Source organism: Cavia porcellus, unplaced genomic scaffold, assembly GCF_034190915.1.
Source record: "Cavia porcellus strain 051 isolate PalLab524CR breed Dunkin Hartley unplaced genomic scaffold, mCavPor4.1 scaffold_18, whole genome shotgun sequence".
NCBI lineage: Eukaryota > Metazoa > Chordata > Mammalia > Rodentia > Caviidae > Cavia > Cavia porcellus.
This window is the reverse complement of record NW_026947501.1, coordinates 70,547,735-70,554,700: the sequence shown is the minus strand read 5'-3', so window position 1 is coordinate 70,554,700 and position 6,966 is coordinate 70,547,735. Positions and strand designations below refer to the sequence as shown.

Below are 6,966 nucleotides of genomic sequence, written 5' to 3'. Positions count from 1 at the left end.
CCATCACCACCATCACCATATTCATCATGATCAGCACCATTACCACCATCACCACCACCACCATCACCACCATCACCACCATAACCATCATCATCACCATCACCACCGTCACCACCTTCACCATCACCACCATCACCACCACCACCACCATCACCAAGATCACCACCACCATCATCACCACCATCAACACCATCACCAGCATCATCACCGTCACCACATCACCACCATCACCACCATCACCATCATCATCACCATCACCACCATCACCACCACCATCACCACCATCACCACCATAACCATCATCATCACCATCACCACCATCACCAGCATCACCACCATCAGCAGCATCACTACCATCACCATCACCACCATCACCACCATCACCAGCATCATCACCATCACCAGCACCATCACCATCACCAGCATCACCACAATCACCATCACCACCATCACCACCATTACCACCATCACCACCATCACCACCACCACAACCTTCACCACCACCACCATCACCATCATCATCATCAGCACCACCATCACCACCATCACCGCCATCACCATAATCACGACCCCCAACATGACCATCACCACCACCATCACCACCACCACCACCACCATCACCACCACCACCACCATCAGCAGGATCACTACCATCACCATCATCACCATCACCACCATCACCAGCATCATCACCATCACCAGCACCACCACCATCACCACCATCACCACCATCACCACCATCACCATCACCCCCATCACGACCATTACCACGATCACCACCATCACAACCACCACCATCCCTACCATCACCACCATCACCACCATCACCATCACCACCACCACCACCGTAACCACCATCACCACCATCACCACCATCACCGCCACCACCACCACCACCATCACTATCATCATTACCATCACCACCACCACCACCACCACCACCATCACCATCACCACCACCAGCACCCTCATCACCAACACCACCATCACCACCATCACCACCATCACCAGCATCATCACCATCACCACCACCACCATCATCACCACCACCACCACCATCACCACCATCACCATCACCAGCACCACCACCATCACCATCACCCCCATCACGACCATTACCACCATCACCACCATCACAACCACCACCATCCCTAACATCACCACCATCACCACCATCACCATCACCACCACCAGCACCGTAACCACCATCACCACCATCACCACCATCACCGCCCACACCACCACCACCATCACTATCATCATCACCATCACCACCATCACCATCATCATCACGATCACCACCATTACCACCATCACCACCACCATCACCACCATCACCACCATAACCATCATGATCACCATCACCACCATCACCACCACCACCACCACCATCACCAGCATCACCACTATCAGCAGCATCACTACCATCACCATCACCACCATCACCACCATCACCAGCATCATCACCATCACCAGCACCACCACCATCACCAGCATCACCACCATTACCATCACCACCATCACCACCATTACCACCATCACCACCATCACCACCGCCACCACCTTCACCACCACCACCATCAGCATCATCATCACCTTCACCACCAACACCACCATCACCACCACCACCACCATCACCAGCACCACCATCACTATCATCATCACCATCACCGGCACCACCACCATCACCACCAGCATCATCACCACCATCAACACCATCACCATCATCATCACCATCACCACCATCACCACCATCACCACCACCACCATCACCACCATCACCACAATCACCATCATCATCACCACCACCATCACCACTATTACCACCACCACCATCACCACCATCACCACCATCACCATCTTCACCACCACCACCATCACCATCATCATCACCTTCACCACCACCACCACCATCACCACCACCACCACCATCACTATCACCATCACCATCATCATCACCATCACCACCATCACCACTATCACCACCATCACCATCATCACGACCCCAACCATGACCATCACCATCACCATCACCACCACCACCACCACCATCACCAGCATCACCACCATCACCAGCATCACTACCATCACCATCACCACCATCACCACCATCACCAGCATCATCACCATCAGCAGCACCACCACCATCACCACCACCACCATCACCATCATCATCACCTTCACCACCACCACCACCATCACCACCACCACCACCATCACGACCACCACCATCACTATCATCATCACCATCACCGGCACAACCACCATCACCACCAGCATCATCTCCACCATCAACACCATCACCACCATCACCATCATCATCACCATCACCAACACCATCATCATCACTACCATCACCATCATCATAACCAACACCACCATCACCACCATCACCATCACCGCCATCACCACCCTCACCACCATCACCACCACCACCATCACCATCACCACCAGCATCACCACCATTACCATCACCACCACAACCACCATCAACACCATCACGATCACCACCACAACCACCGCTACCATCACCACAATCACCACCACCTCCATCACGACAATCACAACCATCACCACCATCACCACCACCACCACCACCACCATCACTATCATCATCACCATCACCACCAGCACCATCATCATCATGATCACCACCATTACCACCATCACCATGACCACCATCACCACCATCACCACCATAACCATCATCATCACCATCACGACCATCACCACCATCACCACCACCAACATCACCACCACCACCATCACCGCGATCACCACCACCATCATCACCACCATCAAACCATCACCATCATCATCACCATCCCAACCATCATCACCATCACAAACAACACCATCACCACCATCACCACCGTCACCATCATCATCACCATCACCACTATCACCACCACCACCATCACCACCATCACCATCGTCAAAACCCCCAATATGACCATCACTACCACCATCACCACCACCACCACCACCACCATCACCAGCATCACCACCATCAGCAGCATCACTACCATCACCATCACCATCACCAGCATCACCACCATCACCAGCATCATCACCTTCACCACCACCACCACCATCACACCACCACCACCACCATCATCACCACCACCATCACTATCATCATCACCATCACTGGCACCACCACCATCACCACCAGCATCATCGCCACCATCAACACCATCACCATCATCATCACCATCACCACCATCACCATCATCACCACCTTCACCACCATCATCACCTTCACCACCACCACCACCATCACCACCACCACCACCATCATCACCACCACCATCACTATCATCATCACCATCACCCGCACCACCACCATCACCACCAGCATCATCACCACCATCAACACCATCACCATCATCATCACCATCACCACCATCACCACCATCACCACCACCACCATCACCACCATCACCACAATCACCATCATCATCACCACCATCACCACCATCACCACCATCACAATCACCACCACCATCACCAGCATCACCACCATCACCACCACCACCACCATCACCACCACCACCACCATCACTATCACCATCACCATCATCATCACCATCACCACCATCACCACTATCATCACCACCACCATCACCACCATCACCACCATCACCATCATCACGACCCCAACCATGACCATCACCACCAGCATCACCACCACCACCAGCACCACCATCACCAGCATCACCACCATCACCAGAATCACTACCATCACCATCACCACCATCACCACCATCACCAGCATCATCACCATCAGCACCACCACCACCATCATCACCATCATCATCACCTTCACCACCATCACTACCATCACCACCACCAGCATCACCACCACCACCATCATCACCACCATCACCACCAGCATCATCACCACCATCACCACCATAACCATCATCATCACCATCATCACCATCACCATCACCACCTCCACCATCACCATCACCAACACCATCACCAGCATCACCACCATCACCATCATCACCATCATCATCACCATCACCACAATCACCACCATCACCACCATCACCACCACCACCATCACCACCATCACCAGCATCACCAACATCAGCATCATCACCGTCATCATCACCATCACCACCATCACCATCACCACCATCACCACCATCACCACCATCACCATCATCATCACCATCACCACCATCACTACCATCACCACCTCCACCATCACCACCATCACCACCATCACCATCATCACCACCCCCACCATCAGCATCACCACCACCATCACCATCATCACCACCACCACCACCATCACCACCATCACCATCACCACTACCACCATCATAACCACCATCCCCACCATCACCACCACCAGCATCACCACCACCACCATCATCACCACCATCACCACCACCATCATCACCACCATCACCACCATAACCATCATCATCACCATCACCACCATCACTACCATAACCACCTCCACCATCACCATCACCACCACCATCACCAGCATCACCACCATCACCATCATCACCATCATCATCACCATCACCACCATCACCACAATCACCACCATCACCACCATCACCACCACCACCACCATCACCACCATCACCAGCATCACCAGCATCAGCATCATCACCGTCATCATCACCATCACCACCATCACCATCACCACCATCACCACCATCACCACCATCAACATCACCACCACCAACACCATCACCACCATCACCACCACCATCACCACCACCACCATCACCACCATCACCACCACCACCACCACCACCATCACCACTATCACCACCACCATCACAACCACCATCACCATCACCATCACCACCACCATCACCACCATCACCAGCATCATCACCATCACCAACATCACCACCATCACCACCACCACCATCATCATCACCATCACCACCAGCACCACCATCACTACCATCACCACCTCCACCATCACCATCACCACCACCATCACCAGCATCACCACCATCACCATCATCACCATCATCATCACCATCACCACCATCACCACAATCACCACCATTACCACCATCACCACCACCACCACCATCACCACCATCACCAGCATCACCAGCATCAGCATAATCACCGTCATCATCACCATCACCACCATCACCATCACCACCATCACCACCATCACCACCATCACCATCATCATCACCATCACCACCACCACCATCACCACCATCACCACCACCACCACCGTCAACTCCAAAACCACCAGTATGATCATCACCATCACCAGCACCACCACCATCACCACCACAACCATCCCCACCATCCCCACCACCTCCACCATCACCACCATCACAACCACCATCATCACCACCATCACCACCATCACCATCACCACCACCACCATCATCATCACCATCACCACCAGCACCACCATCACCACCACCACCATCACCACCATCACCACAATCACCATCATCATCACCATCACCACCCTCACCACTACCACCACCATCACCAGCATCACCACCATCAACATCATCACCATCATCATCACCATCACCACCAGCACCACCATCACCACCACCACCATCACCACCATCACCACCATCACCATCATCACCACCCACACCATCACCACCACCACCACCATCACCAGCATCATCACCATCAACACCACCACCACAATCACCACCACCAGCACCATCACCACCATCACCATCATCATCAGCATCACCACCATCACCACCATCACCACCTCCACCATCAACACCATCACCTCCATCACCATCATCACCACCCCCACCATCACCATCACCACCACAATCACCACCATCACCGTCACCACCCCCATCACCAGCATCACCACCATCACCATCATCACCACCATCATCACCATCATGACCATCACCACCATCACCATCACCACCATCACCATCACCACCACCATCACCAGCATCACCAAAATCACCACCATCACCAGCATCACCACCATCACCATCATCACCATCATCACCACCATCACCACCATCACCACCACCACCACCATCACCACCATCACCAGCATCACCAGGATCAGCATCATCACCATCATCATCACCATCACCACCATCACCATCACCACCATCACCACCATCATCACCATCACCATCACCACCACCAACACCATCACCACCATCACCACCACCGTCACCACCACCACCAACACCACCATCACCACCGTCACCATCACCACCCTCACCACCATCACCAACTTTACCACCATCACCACCATCAGCACCACCACCACCATGACCACCACCACCATCATCATCATCATCACCACCACCACCATCACCACCATCACCAGCACCACCACCATCACCACCATTACCAGCATCACCAGCATCAGCATCATCACAATCATCATCACCATCACAGCCATCACCATCACCACCATCACCACCATCACCACCATCACCATCACCACCATCAACACCATCACCACCACCAGCACCACCACCACCATCACCACCATCACCATCACCACCACCACCACCATCACCACTACCACCACCACCACCATCACCATCACAATCACCACCACCATCACCACCATCACCACCATCAACAGCATCATCACCATCACCACCATCACAGCATCACCACCACCACCATCAACACCACCATAAGCACGACCACCACCATCACCACCCTCACCACCATCACCATCATCATCACCATCACCACCACCACCACCATCACCACCATCACCACCATCACCACCATCACCACCACCACCACCATCACCCAAATCACCAGCATCACCACCATCAGCATCATCACCATCATCACCACCATCACCACCATCACCACCATCACCACCGTCACCATCACCACCACCACCACCATCACCACCCTCACCACCATCACCATCATCATCACCATCACCACCACCACCACCATCACCACCATCACCACCATCACCACCATCACCACCACCAC

At 53.5% G+C, this 6,966-nt stretch overlaps 2 pseudogenes; both read left to right on the top strand.

Annotated features, from left to right (window-relative positions):
- LOC134471534 (basic proline-rich protein-like) overlaps positions 1-2,447 on the top strand; it is a 5,455-nt pseudogene extending 3,008 nt beyond the window's left edge.
- A 1,756-nt stretch (positions 2,448-4,203) lies between these two features.
- Positions 4,204-6,965, top strand: LOC134471531 (basic proline-rich protein-like; annotated as a pseudogene).
- Position 6,966: the final 1 nt, after the last annotated feature.